We start from the raw sequence: 22,479 nt of genomic DNA on the forward strand, positions 1-22,479 counted from the left end.
TAGTCCAAGCCTCAATGGATAATCTCGCTCAAGATAGAAATGAAATTATCATCTTCTTTTCTCACATTTTTCATAATCAAGGACATATTATGGATCACCAAGCATCACTACACCACAATAAACAATGACTGCATGATAAGATGGATGGTTTTGAAGGGCGAATGTCCCATACGGAATCACATATCCATGATGCTTTCCATTTCCCGACTAAAAGAGGCAATTATTCTCAAGCCCATAATGAAGACCGTATGCAATCAAGAAAGCAGGGCATATTCTAGTTTTTCCTAAGTTTTGTGTGTGTTGATATCTCGATATGAAGTCCTCTAGTTTTGTCCAAATACTATCAATTATTTTCTGTATGTACTTAGTTGTCAACAAATCTTGTAGGAGTGATGCCTTAGTTTCATGGCAACCGCTATACTCACGATGTATTTTTTTCTTGAATTAATAGAAAAATGTCGACTTACAAAAGAAAATGATTTAATTTTTAATGTTTATCAAGGTGTGCATACTATATCTCATGTAGAGTTGAAACTGGTATCTCTTGAAAGAGTATATATGTTCTTGACCATTAAGCTTACTCAAATGTGTATTCTAACACTTCTAAGTTTTGAGAATATGGAAAGGATTTGTGGGATTTCTAGGTTTTAATTATGTGTACTTTATAATTTGGGTGCCCCATGGGTTTTTTCGGACAATGTTAAATCAACTTATCAATTCAAAATACAATCTAAACAAATAAGGAAAACTTAATATTTAGCATACCAACCTAGATCCATCTTAACCCTGAATCTATCAAGCACTAAGAGGGATCAAAAGTCTGGAGGTGCGAACCTCTTTTTTGAGTGAAAAGCTTGAGAAAAGGTTTTTACCTTGAGATTTTTTATCCCTTTTGATGCTTGATAGATCTGGGGTTAATATGGATCAAGGATGGTTTCAGTCATGCACAATCATACAAAAATTATTTAAACATATAATTATTATGATCATTTTAAATATGCTAAATATGTCTAATATTAATTTTGTCAATTTAATTTTAAATTTGCTTAATTACCTCAGTTTATTGAGATGAGAGAGACTGTTAGTAACTTTAATGATGAAAAATGATGAAATAAAAATTGTGAATGCAAAGTGACAATGTAACAATGTTGAATGATAGAAAATGCAAATAATAAGGATATAGTCAATTACAAACAATCTTCATTGTGATCAATCTGAAAAAAATTTCTTCTACTTACATTATTGTCACACCTATTAGTTTTTCCATCTTTTCATATCAAACATATGAAAAGGTCACTTTAATTCATAGATCATTCCAATATTTAACTCAAGCTATTATAGTAAACATCATACCTTGTCTCTCTTGCTCTCCAATATTAATAGTAGCTTTCTCCAAAGTCAATCATTGTGACTTATGGAGCATTAAACTCCAAATAATTTTCAATGGTAGTTGTTTCTATTACCTCATTTTAATACAAAGTGATTAACAATTTTGAATGATGGAAAATGAGAATAATAACAAGGAATCCAATTACAAATAGTTTATAGCCTCAGGAAGCAAGCATTTCGGGTAAGTGAACATTTTATTTAGGATTAAACTTCAAGTATTGTATTTATGGTTAAATTACTATAACGCATAACTCAATGCACGTCATCAATAAATTTTATGTGCTTACATTGAAATCAATGAATAATATTAATCTAATTACTTTTAAATTAATGTGCATCGTACATCTAGCTGCATCAAATCAGAAATAAAAATCTACAGTGAAATCAATGCATGTAGTGGAAACAATCAAATAGGATTAGAAATAAACATATATAATGAAATCAATACATCTATTATAATAATTAAAATAGGATTTGAAATCAATATATACACTAAAACCAATGCATCCAGTGCAAGCAATCAAATAGAAGTAGAAATCAACATATGCATTGAAAACAATGCATCTATTGCAAGCTATCAAATAGGATTAGAAATCAACATCTACACTGAAACCAGTGCATCTAGAGCAAGAAATAAAATAGGATTATAAATCAATAAGTACACTAATAAATACATCTATTTTAGTGAAAAAACAAAGTATTCATGAATTTCTAAGTCTAACTTCGATGTACGTATTTGTCTCTATGTTTCTCTTTTTTCTTCCCTCTCTTTCAACCTTCAATCTCTATTTCTATCTCACTACATCTCTCCTTCTCTCTCCCCCCTCCCTCTCTCTCACATCTCTCTCTCTCCACCTCTTTGTCCCTCTCTCTATCTCTCCCTTCTTCCCTCTCTCTCACTGTCATTTATATCTATACCTCCCTCTATCTCTCCTTGTTTGTCTCTCTATATCACCCCCCTAAACACATCTCTCTCTCTCTCTCTCTCTCTCTCTCTCTCTCTCTCTCTCCATATTTATCTCTCTTCCTCCCTCCCTCTCTCTGTCTCTTTCTTCTTCCCTCTCTCCCCCTCCATCTATATATCTATCTCCCTCTATCTCTCCTTATTTATCTCTCTATATCAACCCGCAAACATACACACTCTCTCTCCATATGTATATATCTATCTATCTATATCTCCATCTCTCCATCTTCCTCTCCCTCTCTTTCTCTTCCCCTTCTCTCTCTCTCTCTCTCTCTCTCTCTCTCTCTCTTAGGGACTTCACTCAATGAATCTCTTACATAGCATGTGCATTCTTAGCGTACTAAACAATACTCTTAATTTGAAAACATATTGGAAAATACCTCTAAAAATCAAATTATTTAACCCACTACCAATACAAGCCCAATATACCTTCCCAATTTAAAAAACTCCTACTTTCACTATATATTATAGATATCCATTTTTTCATTAACATTTTGTATACCCATTTATATTTTTTCATTAACTTTGAGCCCCATTTTTTATACCTCCCAATATAAAAACTCTTCACCCCTATTATATGCCCAATATATTATGCCATTTTTTCCTCAATATATGTCCCCAAATATGAATGCACGTGGTATGGTATTTCTCCCCCAGTGAATCCCCCGTGCTTCCTCCCTCCCTCTCTTTTCCTCTCTCTTCTTCCATCTCTGCCCCCTCCATCTATATCGCTATCTCCCCTTATCTCTCCTCCTTTTTCTTTCCTTCTCACCCAAAAAACATACACATTATCTCCCGATATATATCTAACTCTATCTCCCTCCCTCTTCTCTCCCTCTCTCTCTTCCCCTTCTCTCTCTCTCTCTCTCTTTCCCTTCTATCCCTCTCTCTATCTCCTTCTCTCTCTCTCTCTTCCCTCCGACTCTTCTCTCTCCCTCACTGTCTCTCCATCTCTCTCTTGTCGCTCCCTCTCCCTCTCTACCTTTCTCTTTCTATGTCTTTCTTCTTCCTTCCTCTCTCACCCCTCCAACTCCATCTCTCTCTCTCTCTCTCTCTCTCTCTCTCTCTCTCTCAAGTCCTCTCTCTTTTCCTTTGTCTCTATCCCTTTTCCTCCCACCTCCCTATGTCTCTGCCCCCATCACACTCTCTCTATCCATTATCTAACTCTACCACAATCTCCCTCCCTCTCTCCTTATCTCTCTCCCCCTCTCTCCCCCCTCCATATCTATGTCTCCCTCTCTCTCTTTCTTCCCCTTCTTTCCCTATCTCTATCCTCTCCTTTTCTCTATCTTCCCTCATCTCCTCTCTCCCTCATTTTGTCTTCATCCATCCCTTCTCACTCCCTCTCTCTCCACCTATATCTCTCAATGTATTTGTTCTTCCCTCCCTCTCTTTTTGCCTCCAAATCCATCTCTCTCTCCCTCCTTCTCTCACCCCTCGCCGCCCCTCCTCTCTCTTTTCCTTCCTCTCTCTCCCACCTTTGTCCTTCTCTCTCCCACTCTATCCCTCTCCATCTCACTCTCTCCATCTCTCTTAAATATGATCGCATTGTATTGTATTTAAGAAAGTATCTAAATTTAAAAAACATACTTGGTTGTAAAATATTAAACCTATATTTTGGATCAATCATATCAAAGAAAATACAATAATAAAAAACTTAAAAGAATCATGCACTATCTTTTCTCTATCATTGTTAGTCACTTTTCTTTCTCTCTTTGCTTGGATCCTTGGTTAAGATGCATCTATCCCAGTTCTTTATAATATTATTTATATTATATAAATTTCACATATGTATATATAAAAGTATTCTAATTTTTAATTTTATTAAAACCTCAATTTAATCTCTATGGGAATATTTTTAGTAGTTGTGAGGATGGATGGAAGGAGGGATTAGATATACTCAAAATAATTATAATCTTTTTTCTTCTAGATTTAATTAAAAATGTCATAAAATTAAAATAATTTTTTTTTTCATAAAATATTTTGAGCCATGGTATTGGCCCATGATATTGTAACAGAATAATTAAAATATTAGATCCATAAGATATAATGAAAAGCCCAGATAACCTGTGGTATTGGCCCATTTTCTTTTATCTAAAATATTGCTAATAATTTTATTAATAAAAACAAAATTAAAATATAACAAATTAAATTTTATTATTTTTATTACTTGGCTCAAACCGATTTATTGTACTAAGAATGAATTAAGAGAACATAGAAGATTAGGTTATTATTATTATTATTATTATACATACAATCTTTCTTCCATTACATCTCACGTCTACACATATCTTGTATTGGGTTGTAGAGCACCTCATAATTGGATTGTCTAATTCTAATTAAAAAAATCAAAACTTAGAATAATTAATCTAAACTTGTATTCCAATTATATTTTTTACAAATAATATTAAACAGATAATTTATCTTTATAAAATATCTATTTTTTGAAATAATTTATCTTTATAATATATCTATTTTCGATATTACATAATTTGATAAAGAAAAATATATAATATACTTTTATTATTTTCTGTATTCAAGCTTTTGTGATTCATAATGAATTAAATAAAGTCTTTCCGTAGAAATCACATGAGAGAAATTTATTTTTTGGCCCCGACGCGTTTCAAAGCAACAAGTGTGGTTCATCATCAGAACCAGATGAAGAGGAAAACCATGGCAAAAACTTAAATAGAGAACAATATAGCAACATAATTTCAAATAACCACTATATTTGAACAATATTGTTTAAATTATAATATTAATTTATTAATATACAATTATTATATTTATTAAAAAAAATTATATAAAATTTTATATTTTTAAGAGTAAGTAATAAGTCTTAATAAAATTATATAAAATTTTATATTTTTAAGAGTAAGTAATAAGTCGTAATGAAAAATATATATATATTTTTAACAATAAGACATAAGGTCATAATCAATGGTGAGGTTGCTAGATTTCCTCAAATATAGACATCTCCTCCCCTTTTTATTGGAATTCCTCAAGTAAAAACATTATAATACTTTATATATATAGAAGTTCAGAGAGAATATTGAAGTTGTTTCAACAAAGTTTTAAGGAAGATAATAATAATTTATTTTAAATTGTTGGAGGTATATTTAATTAGTAATATTTTTCATTTTAATATTAAAATAACGTAGATATAAATTTCGAAGGTAAGTATATATAAAATTAACATTATCAATTATAAATTATTATAAATTTTTTGAAATATTTTTTATAATGTCAATATTTTTTTTCTAAAATTTCAAAATTCATTTTGTATGACTTTAAAATATTTTATTTTAAATAAATCATATGGAATTTTAAATTATAATTTCAGTAATTTCAAATTTCAATTAAACTAAAAAGTTAAGGCTATTTTATAATCTAATATTTAAAATAATATCCATTTTATTTGTCTATCAATAATTATATATATTTCTTAAATATAATAATTTATATGGATAATATTGAGTCATTCTTTTTATGAGAGTTTAACTTGAAATCATGTATTCACTTTGACATAGTAATACACTATGTAGTTGCACTCAAAAATATATCTGAAGTGAATTAAATTTTTTTCTATTTTTTTTAAAATTTAAGTGTTAAAAGGTAATAACTAGAATAATTGGGAGGTAGATCTAGCACTCCATCCACCTATATTTAGTCCACTATAATGAGGCTAGAAGAATAGTTGGCCCTATGAGTAAGACAACCTTTGTGGTTACCTTTGGATGTGCTTCTTGACTTGTAACCCTTAGTCACTCATAAGTTACTTGTTAGCCCGTAACTAAGTTTTTAGGACTAGCCTACTAGTGATTAATTATAGATTCCTCTTAGTGGAGAAGACTAAGCATCATTTATGTATTGAAGAGGCCCAGATTATTGCTAAGATTGCTCCTTTTCATCACCAGAAATTTAGGGAGGCCATTGAAATTGAAAGAAGGCCGCAATCTCAAGAGAGATAGAATACTTGTTGGATCCCTTTCCCGCTAGCCCCCTTCCCCCAAGCATCATTTATGTACTGAAGAGGCCCAAGTTATTGCTAAGATTGCTCCTTTTCATCACCAGAAATTTAGGGAGGCCATTGAAATTGAAAGAAGGCCACAATCTCAAGAGAGATACTACCCCCTAGCCCGCCCTTCCCTATGTTTGGTTCCATTTTAGCCTTCTTTTTTACTCCCTCATCTTCAGGATTGTTTAATTTACCCTTTATTTCCTTTGCTGTTGTTTTGATTTTTCCTTTGGTTCTCATTAACTTTTTATTTAATTAATATTATTAATATTTTATTCTTATTAGTTCGCTTAGATTTTATTTTCAAATTGAAAATAAAAGGAAAATAAAGCTTCCCTATTTTCACTTTATTAGGTTAAATTTCCTAGTTTTAGTTGTAAAATAGTTTTATACTTTACCTAGTTTTTATTATTTATGATATATATAAAAAAACTTATATAAAACTTATTAACTAATTAGTGAGATAATTAATAAACGTTTATGATTATTCCCTATTTATCCCATGATATCTTTATTAAATGAAAATAAATAAATTTGATATTTAAATTAACTAATTAATTATAAACAATTTATCCCATAATTCTTCATAGAATTAACCCTTATTTTATTATTTACTTAGTTATATATATAGTGAAAATAAATAAATAAATAAACTTAGGAATCATGTTAACTAATTAACTAACAAGTTATTAGTTTTATAATAGTCTTATAATAATACAAATTTTTGGGTAGTTTATTTAGTTTTAAAATATTAAAGAGGATATTAAATTATTTAGGTTTTAGGTTCTCGGTTTAAGTTCATTAAAACAATTTAGTTAAATATGTTACAAATAAAAATAATAATGAATTGATTTAACAAACTGACTATTTAATGAATTAATTAAATAATTATTATTCATTTCCCTTTCTCTTGATCAATTCAAATGGAGTTGTTGCCGAGTCCTTTGTAGCAGTTTCTTAACTTCTTGTTATGATGTGATTTGTCATCTTTTATTCGAAATTGGTAGACAAATAAATTTTGATGTGATTATTGCTGAAAACCTTCTTAATAAATTTGATATAGATCACAGAAACCTAAATTCAATAATAATAATAATAATAATAATTTTATACTAAATTAAAAATTATTAAATAATTAAATGATAACTGCAATATCCAATTAAATAATAATGGCTATTTAAAGAGAGAGAAGGTGAGCATTTTATATAGTTAATTCTAATTAATTGTGATGAACTTTTAATATATCGAGTTAGTTTAACTGATTTTTTGGTTTGTTTTTCATTTTTAACTAATAATTTGAATGGTTTTAAAATTAAAATTTAAAAAACCTATGAAATCCAATTTTATGGACAAAACTCCATCAAGAAAGGTAAAAGTCGCACTTCAAAGATAATTCTAATGAAAATTTAACCTAAAACCACCCAAAGAAAAGGAATCTGTATATGCTTTTTATCCCAACTGATGAGCCTAGGTATTGTAGCAAGAATGTTGCAATTCCCAGGGCTACCAACTTTACTTATCAACCCAGGGTTCGTACAAATTTGGAGGTGACTGTGCTATATACACAAGTAGAAGTGAAGGTACTACCTGTTGTCACTGCTCATCTGGCAAGACACCCCGGGGGTTCTAAGCCAGACTTCTATAGGGTCAGAAGAAGCTTGATTTTGATGGAAGGAAAGCAAACCTAGTCTAGGAGAGAGCTATTCTACTACAGAAATGAAGAAACCAATCATGTAATCCTAATTTCCTAAGTTGTAGAAGTAAAAAAATCAAAACTTAGACTAAGGGTTAAACAATGGAAACTAGGCTTGGTTTGTGTCTATGCAGAAGAACGGTCGGAGATCAAAATGGTCGAAAGGGAACGTAATGAGAAACAGTGCATAAGAACCATTGGATTAGGCTGGTGGAAAGCGAATGAACGACTAAGATCGGATCGCAAGAGGGTACGTAGGCAGATGGCCAAACATGGTCAACTAACGGGATGGAAGGCTGAGATTATATCGAGGAATCAATCGACAAATCGACGGTAGAGATGGAAGTGGGCAAAAGAAAACGTGCGAAAATGGGAAAGTGGGTTTAGAGGACAGTAAGCGGAATATCGCGTGCCCTCAAAGTTGTAAGCATTTTTGTAGAATTTCATGCGATTAGCCTCCCTGGCAGACACGTAGCACGGGGAAACCACTCATATCATGTGCCCTCAACCGGATAACAGTCGAACAGGGGATCCACGCGATATCGCGCGAAAGCCATCGGATCAACTGAGGCAGATCGACGGCGGGGATTTAAAGGGAAAAACATCAAACGCAAAAAGGAATTTGAGTAGTGATTGGTCAGTTTTGTTGTGTAAAGCGATTTACTGCCAAAAACTGTTTAAACATGAATTTAACAGCTTCTGCTCAGGCGTTTCATGCTGAAGGGGAATGACATGGGAATGTGAGTGAGGTCTAAATGACAAAAAGAGAGTGAATCGAGCTGATGACTATTAAAGGGGAAAAGTGACAATGAACTCAGTGACTGTGTTTAAATGACAAACCCTTTGTGAAAAGCAAAACCCTGTGTTTTTGGGGTTGCTGCAAGGTTTCTTCCTCACATCATGGTCCTAGAGGGAGGAGGTGAGGCCGAGACACCTGTGAGCAACCTTGTGGATCTTTTCTTTGCTACCAGGATAATTGAAAGCATGAATGAAACAAACTAAATCACAACTAATATGTTCTGCACTATTGTAATGAGACTGCAACTATTCAAGCAAATGAACAAAAAACAGGAAGCTGCTTAAGTACATGAACATGAAAGCCATAAATATGTGTTGAACCACTGTAATGAAAATTCATCTATTTAACCAAATGAACAATCAAACCATGCATCTATGCTACTTCTGCAATGGAAATGAATTGCTTAAGTAAATGAACATAAAACAGGAATCTAAGCTGGGATAAAAATACAATAAGGAGGAGCTTTGGTTGCTAGGGTTGGGCCCTAACCCAAGAGCTTCAGCCCTCTGAGTTAACTCAGTGCTGGCTCAAATCAAAACTCATCTTCATTATAAAAGAATTGTATTACATCAAACTGTTATGAAGCAGAGTTCCACAGTAAAAGTTCGAATACTGACTAGCTGACTGACTACTGGCTAATTGACTAAAAAAAAAACCGAGGTCCTAATCCTCTCTATTTATACATCTGAAGTTTGAATCTTTTATCCATGCATTTACCTCGCTTTTATGTGTTTTTTTGATTCCTACATTACATGCACATTAAACCACCAAGCAAAATATCCTACTCTAACTCATCTCATAAGCAAAATATAATCAAAAGTATGAAATAATAAAAGGTATGCAATAAGTTGTAAGAATAGTTGGTTTGACTAAGCTAGGAGGTGAATTAAGACTTACATGCACATTAGAACACGAAGAAAAATATCCAACTCTAACTCATCTCATAAGAAAAATATAATCAAAAGTATGTAATGAGTTGTGAGAATAGTTGGTTTGACTAAGTTAGGAGGTGATTTAAGGCCAATTACAACCCATATAATTACTCAATGATGGGACTCATCATCACCCCCCTACTGAAAGTGTTGCTCATCCTCTGAGCAACTTAGTGTCTTTGGTAGCCTCTCTGACATCTCATGCTTCTATTGTGGTATTTTCTTCTGGCTTATAGCAACATGCTTTCCTTGCTCCTTCTAGCCACTGATATTCTCTGATCTTCAAGCTATGTGGCAGTTTTTTCCATCTTTTTTAGCAGGCATGTATATTATCATTTCTTAGCAGCCTAAACATATCCTCAAAATTTGTCCTTGCTTACCCTTAGGCAACAAGATATCTAAGTGTCAGCTGAGGATAATTTGCAATGAGATTATGGGTGTTGATTAGGCTCATGGGATTTGATTGTTCAGCCGCTTCTCTATCCCTGAAGCCACTTAGCTCTTTTGTTTCTTGTTGCTCTTTTTTTTTCCACTGCCTTCTTTCTCTTCTGTTTCAGCATCATGTTCCTTTGTGTTCTTCTTCATCATGTCCCTCTGTATTATTTTCTTCTTTATCCATCTCATCTCCATATAGATCTGTATCTAATTTTCCTTGTTTTGTCTCCTCCTCACTGATAGAAGGACTAACACCATAGATGAAGGTTTTTATGTCATCCTCTACTAGTAAGTCATTGAATACTACCCATGCTATAGGGATCTTGAGGTTTTGGAGGGCATAGCCTTTTTTTTTAGAGGAAACTGGCCACCTTTTTACTTACAAAACAACTACCTCTTAACCTTTACAACCTTTGATCAAATGATGCAGATGAGTGAGTGAGTAGGATACTTACCTGTGGTCTTAATTCCACACTACAAGTGTCAAAGATCAGAGGTGTTGCTGATGGTCATTCTTCTTCCTCCTCTGCTGTCTGCTAATGGTGTCTGTGACTGCAGATGTGATGTTGCTACTATTGTGTAGTCATCTTTCTTCCAACCTTGCTATCTATTAATGATGTCTATGAGGATGGTGTAATGAATGGACAGAGGGAGCAGGAGAGTGTGTGGATGCAGTGATGATGGTCATGGATAAGGTGATTATGTAGAAAACATAATTTTCACTTGAATTGAAGCAATGAAGTGAAAAAAAATGGAATTGATGGAGGGGTGCATGGTAAGGAGTGGAGGTGATGAGTTGTTACACTAAAAAATGTCACCATGGCTATTTACAGTTAGTATGGCTCTATCAACAGTCATGCTATCCTCCTGGGCAAGTCTTATGCCTCTGCTCTCCATGTCAAACTCCAAAAATAGAGAAAGTCTTTGTAAATGTGTTTATCTCTGGGTACGCAGATTCTCTCGGCCTTACCTGCATATATGCACCTAATGTTCACAAAAACTGCGTACTTGTACGCTCTGTATGTAAAGGGGCAGGTGCGTACCCCTGTAAAGGTCAAAAGGTGCAAGTTTTACTCCAAAAAAGTTACTTGTGGTCATTTCTAGAGGCTTCTAGAAGTATGTTTGACGTGTATGAAGTGCCTCCAGATGGTTCATGTACCCCTACCAAAGAGGAACTTATCCCATCAATAAGGGAGCTATCCCATCTAAAGAGGAGATTATCCCATTGATGGTGGACCTGATTAACTTCCTCTTGAGCACTATAAATACAGGCATTGGGCCAGAAGGAGGGGAGGTTGGAAGCTAAACATTTCTAAGGGTAGATGCTGCTGGAATTAGGACTCCCATTTAGAAGCTTGTGAGGAGAGATTACCATCTTTGCTTGTTCTATTTGGAAGTGGGTGAGCTTTGTCAAAGTAAAGGAGAACTCTTGATGGACCCTGGGAGGGACTTGCACAACACCAAGCCTCAGGTTGTAATTGTTCCTTTTGTTTCCTATTAATGCAAATGAGTCCATTCTTCTCAATAACTTGTTATTTATGAGTTGTTTCATGTACTCCTTGGTCTATGTGTTAAATATGTTTTATTTTATGAGATTATCAAGTGCTATTTAATCATTTGATTGTTAGTGAATGCAGGTTTCGAAGTGAAGGAGGAGCTCATCCGGATCAGCGAGGCTGGACTGCTACAACAGCGTTGGACTACATGTAGGATCTAAACACTTGATTTCTTATATGGTAAATGCATGTTTAGAGAAGGATCGCTCTTGTTTGTCTTGTTTGTCACTAGAGAGTCTTAGGCTCCTAGGGAGGTTGGTTGTGTCCGCACTATCGACTCTTTCCGCCTGACAAAATGGCGACTCCACTGGGGACTCCATTGATGAGAAAGTTTTTTCCTTTGTATGCAACTTTGATCTGAGAAAAGTCATTTATTTTCTGGTTTTTGGCTCTGTGACTTTGTATTTGGGTGGGTTAGCTTAGGGTTAGATTGAATTTAGTTTTTCTTGGTTTTTCCAGTAGTACGCACCCTCTGAGTATTGCACAGTGCGTACCTGTACGCACTGTTGCTGTGTGCACAGAGCGGGCCCGCACCTGTCTTAACAGGTTGCCTGCGTACCCTGCTAAAAATTAAGAAATTTCCATTTTTTACATTTTTCCCTCTTAGATTTTGCTTTTTCTTAGTTTTTACTGCCCAGATCCATTAGTCTCTTGTCAAAGATCTTCACCTGAACTTGTTTCAATAGCATTGAGTGTTTTAGTGGATTTCATAGAAGTTTAAGCCCTAGGGTTTGATTTTTGAGTAGGTCCTGTAGTGACTTTGGCGGTAGAAGTTGTCAAGCCTTAGATCTCTCTGGTTTTGTCAGCCTTCTTAGGAGTTGGACCTGTCATAAAGTCTACCTGTGAGAGCAACTTATCTTTGAGTTGTCTCTTTGGCAAATTTCGAAGTGCTTGTTGATTGAGTATTGAATTCCATTTTACAAAAAGAACAAAAAGATTTGAGTTTTGTTTTGACTGGTCTTTTGATTCTGCATTAGCTGGTCCTTGGCTTGATTGTGGTCAAGTAAAACAACCTAGAATCATCCTTGTAGGCTTTTGCTTCGTTAGGTTTGCTTTAGAGTAAATTTCTTTTTGATTTGCTTGTGAGTCAATTTTTCATAGATTTTATAGATTTTGAGATTGATTTTCGTTAAAATAGATTTATATGCTTTATTAAATAAGAGAAAATACAAAAACATCTCCTTTGAAAAGTTTTGTTTCAAGTAGCTATGAGGTATTTTGAAAGAAAAAGAATTTTTCGTGCACGTAAGGAGTGGTCATGTTTGTATGCTTGGAAAGATAAAGAGAATTGTTTCTTTGATTGTCTTTACTAAGAAAGTTGTTTTCTATAAGATTTGCATTTTCCAACTCTCTTAGTTAGGAGTTTCATTGAAAGAGAAAAGTAGCGTAAATCATCTTAGGTGCATCTTTGTAGTGGTTTGAGTCGAGTCTACACACCATTGGTTTCATTTCCGCTACCTTTTGTCTTTAAGAAAAACCATAAAATTAACGCTTAAAGTAAAATCAACGGAGTAACTTTTATTTACTAGGGCTCTGAAACACCAATTTAGATCAGGCTAGTGTCTTGGAGTAGGAGAATAATTAACTCTCCAAGACAACAAAACCAAACAAGTAGCTTATCTTGTGATAGAATAAATCCAATTGTCTCATTTGTACTCTGGGAAAGCTCCTCTTAAAGGAGAAGCACGAGCTCGTGTCCGAACCAGTGAGGGGATCAATCCTCCCTCGTTGGGAACGACGCCAGACACGCACGTATTACTAACGGTAAACCTCGGATTAACCATTGTCGAGGAGCCAGGGGTCACTTTTCGGTAAACCTTGGATTATTGTCAAGGAACCGGCAAGGGGATTGAGCTTGATACTCTGCCCTTGCATGTTGTCGGAGTGTAGACTGTTCCCCCAGGTGCATTTGTTGCGGTTGGTAACCTTAGTGACCATTATCTTTAGGATTCTACCGAGGTGACGGTGGAGGGAAGATCCCACTGTACCTGGAGCAGACGTCGGCTAGACTCACTTGGATTTTCCGGGGGGTTCACTTCACTCGAGACGGTTAAAGTGGAGGAACTTGTGCCAGTCTATTCATTAAGCAGGTTGCCGGGGTAACTGTTCCACCTGCCACTTCTGTACTGAATCCAGCGATGTTGGGTTTCATCTCCAACTAGCGTTTTCGGTCTGGAAGGCTACTATTTGTGCTTGGTTTGACGCCCTAGATTCTTTAGGCGTGTGATTCAAATTTGTTTGGTTCTTTAGCGACTTTAGGTGGTTTGATTTGAAATTTTACTTTGTTTTCGTGTGTAGTAGTTAAAAGTTTTTAGCTGTGGCGGAATTACCAAGACAGTCCCGTAGACTTCGGGGCAAGTCACCTGAGATTGTTACTGGAACTGATTTGTTGAGGAAACTCCGTAGATCACGGGGTGGATCTCCTGAAGACGTCCCGGGTCAGTACGAAGGATTGAAGGTCCTTGTAACTCCTCCTAGTGGCAGTAGAGTAGGTTCACCTGAAGAAGGAGAATCTTCCTTGGTAGTCCATCCAGATTACCAAAGTCTAGAGACAGGTTATAATCCTGAAGCTGTTACAGTTTCTGAGCTTGCTGGTAGTTTTTCGTCTACTAGTGATATAGGCGAAGAACCTGAAATATCTGAACCTGTTACTCCGACTTCTAGTGTTCCAGATTCACCAAGAGTAGAACGAGTTATCACCGAAAATCTTCCAACTGGTTTGATTGCTATTGAAGAACTTGCTCCAGAGGAAGAAATAGACGTCTCTAACCTTGAAGATCAACTTACTATTGAGCTCAGGGAGCGTGAATCTATCTTTTACAGTCCTCCTAGAAGTACTACTTGGTACCTTTCGTTAACCAATTATTTAGACAACTCAGGGATAGGTTTTTCTACACCTCGTACTCCTTTTCCACCTGGAGGTATTTATACTCCTGTAAATATGTCTGGTCAGTCGTCCGTGTTTACTCAAACTCCTGAATCTTTCTTACACGGCGGTCCTTCTGTTCCCACCGGGTATCAATCACTTTCTGGTACCTTCGCGGGGGCATCTCCTCAATCCATTGATCATGGGTTATTAGTTGGAAACAATGGTAATAAACCGTTGGGTGTAGGAGACATTTACATGATGTCAGGTTCAGTTCCCGTTTCTCAACCTCAAGGTGGCCAATTACCGCCTGGGGGGTAGCCTCAATTAACACCTGGGGGGCAACCTCAAGGTACACAAATTGTGTCTGGGGGGCAGCCTCAAAGTCAGTATGTACCTATGGTACAATACATGCCTCAAGGTCAACCCCAGCCTCAATATGTACCCCAGGGTCAACCTCAGTATCAATATTTACCTCAAGGGTATCAACCCCAAGGGTATCAACCTCAAGGGTATCAACCTCAAGGTCAAGGTCAACCCCAGTATCAGTATTTACCCCAAGGTTATCAACCTCAAGGTCAATACTCGAGTCAAGGTTATCAACCACCTCAAGGTCAGTCATATGTTCAAGGTATGGGAACTGTACCTTTCAATTATCAATCCTATCCTCAATCCGGTTATGGATCTCAGTATCCTCAACCTGTTACGGGTCAATACCCCGGAATGATAGTGTGGGATCCATCACAGGGTCAACAGATGTTGCAGCCAAGTATACAGTTGGTACCTCAAGCTGGACAACCCGTAGTTTCTGGTCCACCCCAGCAACCGCAACCTGTCCAGTCAAATGTTCAAACTTCTGTAACTTCGGTAGTTACTCAGCCGCCAATTGCACCTAGTACTCCATCTCAAACGGCTGCTGCAACTACCGCAACATCTGCCGCACTTACTTCTGGAGTATCGACAGCTCCGGTTTCTACTGTCTCTGCAACCACTCCTCAGACATCTTTACCTTTGTCTGGATCTACGATTCAAACCACGGTCCAGATGCCTACAGGTCAGCCTGGTATAAGTACGGTTGTCACTACTCAACCTCAATTTGTTCATCAACCGTACCAGGGACAGTACCAATATGGGCAAGCTGTCCAGCAGCCGGTTTACCAGTATCAACCGTATCCTGGGTACACTTATCAACAACCTCAACAACCCCAGTACGGTCCGGTTAATCCTGGTTTTCCAGGAGGATATAATATCCCTAATGCGATTCCTGTTCCTAGTTATCCTGGATATCCTCCTCCTGGGACTGGTCTTGTGAACCAGAGTTTTAGAGATCCTAACCGGCAATTACCGTTTATCGCAACTTTGGATTTACCAGACTTGACGCGCCTAACGAATGATCCAATTCAATATCTTCCGTTCTGGCCGCCAATGCCAAATAAGTTGCCCAGTGATATACCCAAGTTCGAAGGTAAGTCTGGAGAGGATCCGTCCAATCATGTGATGACTTACCACCTCTGGTGTGCTTCAAATTCTATCTCGGATGATTCGATCCGCTTACGTCTTTTCCAGCGTACACTCATTGGTCTCGCGGCCAAGTGGTACATTGAGTTACCACGGGCCTCTTTTTACAATTTTAGCCAGTTAGCTACCTCGTTCTTAACTCACTTTCAGTTGCCGGTCAGATACGATAATGGCACGGAGTTATTAACTTCACTAAAACAATCGACGTCCACGTATATTTCTGATCACATTCATGAGTGGAGACGTCGAAGAAGGTTAGTGAAAGTTTTTATTCCGGACCAAATCTTAGCTGAATGGTTTGTTAAATCATTATTACCGAAGATTACTGAAGATGTAGCTAAGGCCGGAGTAGTTACTGAGGAGCAAGTCATTGCTCAGGCGCATTACCTTGACTTAGTTTATACTCAGTCAGGTACGTTACACGAGAAGATCCCGGATCTTCCAAAATCGAATCAAATCGCTACTGCTCCTTCGGGATCTCATGCTGCTAATGGTATGATTGGTACGGTGAACACAAAGAGCAAGAAGAAGTCTTCCAAGAATCCTACTACTCCTATAATCACCTTGCCTGATTCCCCGACAGGAGAGTCTTCTCCTGAACTTTCCGCCGATATTCACGCTGTAGAGTCATCTACGGCCAAATCAAAAAACGGTGGAAAGAAGAAAGGAAAGAAGAAGGCTAAAGCAGACAAGGCTCCGAAGGAGAAAACAGAAAAGTCGGAAACCAATGACGAAAAGCGCAAACCTCGATATCCTTGTCTTATTTGTGAAGAGGATCATTTTACAAGAGATTGCCCTCATCGGGCCGAGGTTGTGAAAATAGTCAAAGGTTCTCCCACTCCTGCTGTGTTAAAAGATCCATTTCCAAAGCAGGAGAGTAAGATGATAGGTTCTTCCTCGAATGCCAGTGAAGAACCCATTTTGATGATGTCTCATGTGAGGATTGCGACTCGATCGCAAGATTATGGTAGTAAGAATCCTGTTGATGGTAAAGAAGCAGAATCTTCTCATTCTAATCCATCAACCTCAGCTCCTGGTTCCGATCCACTACAGATCGAAAAACCTAACCCGGACTTAGTAATCAAACCGCCCGCCAAGGGTGTACTTCGAAGGTCTGCTTTCAATCCACATGCGAGAGCGGCCCAGAATTACAACATTGTTGAGGACTTAGCTGTTTCACCCTCAGCAATGTCGGCTTTAGAAGTGCTGCAATCATGCCCAGCACAACGAAAATTACTTTTGTCGGCTATCGGAGCTGTTGATGTTCAGGACCCGAATCTGATAATCTTCGATCTAGAAAATAGTACACCACGCCTTCCCCATCAAATGGCTTTCCAGATTCCAGTGATAGTCAAAAACAGGCCTATTCATCGGACTGTAATTGATGAGGGAGCTTCTACGTGTATTATGTCGATTCAGTGTTGGAGATCGCTTGGTTCTCCTTCGCTGAACCAATCCCCGACCATCCTTAAGGCCTTTGATGGCCGTGGGTTCCGTCCGTTTGGTATTCTACAGGAATTGCCTATAGGGGTAGAAGGTAAAACCGTTAGTCTGGATGTGGAGGTGGTTGATGCCCCTCTAGACTACAACCTTCTTTTGGGTCGAAGTTGGTCATATGCTATGACAGCGGTCGTTTCATCGGTCTTCAGAGTAATAAAGTTTCCACATAACGGTAAGATCGTGACAATTGATCAGCTGACATACTTTTCATCCGACCCAGCCTCTTCAGAGAGTATCCAGCATGTCGGTAAGACGACAATCCCTTATAGGGACGTTGGCGTAGGTTTAGTTAAAGATTCCGGTTTACTGGGAACTTTTCCTTTCCCTCCAATCAACGCAGACCCTTCATTTGCATCAATTCATATGATTACATCAGACACCATTATTTACGATGATCCTTGGATTGTCCCATCTGAATCTGAGATAGACTCATTCGGTGATGCTATGCCTTTGAGTCCATATGAAATTGCTTATGAAGCCGTCATGTCTTTTACCGACTCGCGTTCAACCAAAATCGACCAAATGAATGTGGTCAGTGAAGAATCACTTTTCACATCAACCTCAGAACGGATAGCGTTTCCCGAAGTCGTGTCATCTGACGAGCAACTTCGCGAAATCCTAAGTGTAGACGATCTACCATGGGAAGATCTCCATCATAGATCTTCGTTTTTACCTGAGGATGATGCTTTTGAAAATGATTTTTCATCTATCTTTACCGCTGAATATGTCAAAGACGCTCAGAATCCAACGAAACATTCTGATTCAGAGTTGAATTTAGGGAATATTTCTCGCACTATTCCCATTGACATTTCAGTGAAGCCCGGAATTGAGGAAAACATTCATATAGGTGCCTCATGTACAGAAGATGAAATTCAAACTTACAAGGCCCTATTCCAAGAATTCCGCGATGTGTTTGCCTGGTCTTACGAGGAAATGCCAGGAATCGATCCTGCCATTGTTGTTCATGAAATAAAGACCTACCCGGACGCTAAACCCGTCCGGCAACGGTTGCGTCAGATTCACCCTCGGAAAGCGGCTGCGATTAAAGCAGAAGTCGAGAAGCTGTTGAAAGCAGGTTTCATTTATCCAATCCCGTTAACGGATTGGGTATCGAATATTGTTCCGGTTAACAAGAAACAAGGAACAATAAGAATCTGTATCGACTATAGGGATATAAATCGAGCTTGTCCAAAAGACAACTATCCAACGCCTTATATCGATCAAATTATTGATGATTGTGCCGGAAGTGAAATGTTTTCCTTTATGGATGGTTTTTCGGGCTATAATCAAATCAATATTCTACCTGCCGATCAACCAAAAACGACATTCATTTGTCCATGGGGGACATTTGCTTATTGCAAATTACCTTTTGGGCTTAAGAATGCCGGAGCCACTTTTCAACGGGCGATGTCTTACGCATTTCATGACATCAAGCACATTGTGCAACCGTACCTCGATGATTTGCCTGCTCATTCTTTACATCGAGCTGATCACCTTGTCCACTTACGAGCAATCTTTATGAGGTGTAGGCATTATCGTATTCGGTTGAATCCCCACAAGTGTGTATTCTGTATAGAAACAGGTCGATTGCTGGGATTTGTTGTTTCAAAAGCCGGCATTCGCGTCGATCCCTCGAAGGTCGAAGCTATCATCAAATTGCCTCCTCCTTCGAGTTTGCGCCAACTCCAAAGTTTGCAAGGGAAAGCAAACTTTTTACGCCGATTCATTCCAAACTACGCCGAGGTCACTAAAGGTTTTACACGGTTGTTGAAACAGAACGCTCAATTCTTTTGGGACGAGATTGCCCAACAATCTTTTGATGCACTTAAGCACGCGTTGACCCATGCACCGTTGTTGCATCCTCCCAACTACAACCAGGACTACTTCTTATACCTCGCAGCTTCGCATTCCACTATTGGAATGGTGTTAGTTCAAGAAGATGAATTCGGAGCGGAACATGTGATATATTATCTTAGTAGGACATTAAACCCCACTGAGCTAAAATATTCGCATGTGGAGAAATTGGCCCTGGCAGCCGTTCAAGCTGTCCAGCGTTTTCGTCACTACATTCTTCTCCGTAAAACTACAGTTATTTCGGATTGCAACCCTATGATTTATATTTTGACAAAACAACTGCTAGGGGGCAAGTACTCTAAATGGATCGTTATCCTGCAAGAGTTCGACTTGGAGTTTGAGAAGTCCAAGTCTAAGAAATCCTTAGTTTTTGCGGAATTGATGTGTGATTTCCCGCGTGCTGACACAGAAACTGTGGCAGAGGAGTCCATTGCGGACGAATCTTTGTTTCTTATCAGTACTTTAGATCCGTGGTACGGGGATATAATCATCTATCTCCAAACCCAAACCTTTCGGCCTGAAGCTTCAAAGTCGGAACGTCGAAAAATTCGGTTTCAATCCCAGCAATACAGAATTATTGGAGATACACTTTATCGCCGGGGGGCAGACTTAGTTTTTCGACGTTGTTTAACTCACGAAGAGGCTGAGAGGGTTTTGAATGATTGTCACTCTGGAGCATGTGGCGGTCATATGTCTGGGTATGCCACAGCTCAGAAGGTGTTGCGCGCTGGCTATTTCTGGCCGTCCATGTTTAAAGATTGTATCATTGCGGTCCGAAAGTGCCACAACTGTCAAGTGTTTGATCGCAAGATGCGCGCACCACCTGCTCCTCTCCATCCTATAATTTCCGTTGGTCCTTTCGCCAAATGGGGTATCGATTTTATTACTTGTAACCCTCACTCGGCCGGGGGGCATGCGTATATCATCCTCGCGGTTGATTATTTTACTAAATGGGCCGAGGCGATGCCTACATTCGACGCAAGCGGCAAAACAGCTGCAGTTTTCGTATTCAATCACATTATAACTAGGTTTGGTGTCCCACAAGCAATCATCACTGACCATGGGAGCCATTTTCGAAACATCATGATGACTGAGCTTACAAGCCAGCTTGGTTTGCGCCACGATAGCTCTACTCCTTATTATCCGCAAGCCAACGGTTTGGTTGAGTCTATCAACAAAGTTCTGGTTATCATGATCCGACGAATCATTGGTATTCATCGGTCGAATTGGCACAACATGTTATTTTCAGCGCTATGGGCATACCGAACCTCAGTGAAAACTTCAACAGGGTTCACTCCTTTCCAGCTAGTTTATGGCTTGGAAGCTGTGTTACCCATTGAATGCGAAATCCCATCACTTCAAATGGCTGTCGAATTACTCCCAGCTACTTCCGAAGAGGAGAAACGTTTATTATACTTAGCTCAGTTAGATGAGACTCGACGTGACGCTGCATTGGCAATCGAGACTCACGCGAAGCGAATGAAAGCTCAGTATGATAGAAATGTGACCCCTCGAAGTTTTTCGGAGGGAGACCTAGTGCTATTATATGATCAAGCTAACGATAAGCTAGGTGCTGGAAAATTCGTTCCTATGTGGCATGGACCCTACATTGTAAAGCGAAAGCTAGCAAAAGGGGCCTATGAGCTGGTAGATTTTGATGGGGACTCTTTGGGTAAACCCAGAAATGGACTTTACCTAAAGAGGTATTATGCTTAAATGGTGGGTATGGAGAAATTTTAGTTAGGTTAGGTTTTCTTTCTAGCTAGTATGTTTGTTAGTTTAGATAGTGTGCTTAGCTTAGAAAGTGTGTTTTCGTCGTTATTCTGGCTTATCTTGGTTTTACTCTTGATATTGCAGATGTCGACGCCTCTCCAAACGTACATTGGATTTGCCGATGGTGCTTGTCGTAGTACACGGAATATCTCTTCCGCAGCTTGGGTTATCTATTCGCCCTCTGACGAGTTAGTTTCTATGCATGGGGTGAGCCTCGGTCAAACGACGAACAACATTGCAGAATACAGTGCAGTGGTTGAATTATTGTCTGAATCTATTTCATTTGGAATTCGACGTTTGATAGTGAGGTTAGATTCTGAACTCATTGTATTACAGCTTAATAGAGTATATGCCATTAGAAATCCTGTGTTATTAAGGTTGTTTTTGAGAGTGCGCCTCTTGGAACGTGAATTTGATTACATTGAATATCAGCATATTCCAAGGTCTTTAAATACATTAGCAGATGCAATTGCTTCTCGAATGTTGGACAGACATTTACGATAATCATGCAAGTAAATTTAAAAACATTTCATCACATATGTTAAACAAAGTGAGCCGGTAATAATAATATATATATAGATAGGAGTGTGTCAAAAAATATACATCGTCTTCGATCATAGGTTTAAAACACCTTATGATCGGCAAAATGATAAGTACAAAAAAGTCAAAATGTCACATGTGTCTACAAAAGTGACTATCCAGTCACTGGTGGTGCTCCCTATAAGACACCACTGCACGGGCTACCCTACACAGAAATCTCCTAAAAGGTCCCAGGACTGCGACTACATAGCGCTGAAGTCTGATAGGAATATCATCTATGGTCGTCTCTGGTATATCTACCGTCAGACGCTCTAGATCCTGCTCCAACTCAGCTAGCGTCTCTGCGGCCGCATCTTGTGGGGCCGGTGCCGGTACAGCTGGATGTCTCCTCTCAAAAGCCCGGAGATTGGCTGGACGCCGTGGGCCTACATCTGCATTTTGAACATTTTTACTGTCAGTTTGAGATGATATATATAAAAAACAAAAAAAATAGATAATTTAAAAACTCGTGAAAAATGAAATACCTCTGTCGTCCCACTGTTCTCCCTGTGGAAGAACCATGTCCGGATCATTCCGAAAATCCATTCCGGCATAAGGAAAGTCCTGAATAGCAAATACCTGGCCCTCTAGCCAGTGAAAGTA

The sequence above is a fragment of the Pinus tabuliformis genome, chromosome 6 (genome assembly GCF_031772625.1).
Source record: "Pinus tabuliformis cultivar Carrire ecotype Pingquan chromosome 6, CPIR1, whole genome shotgun sequence".
In the NCBI taxonomy this organism is placed as follows: Eukaryota; Viridiplantae; Streptophyta; class Pinopsida; order Pinales; family Pinaceae; genus Pinus; species Pinus tabuliformis.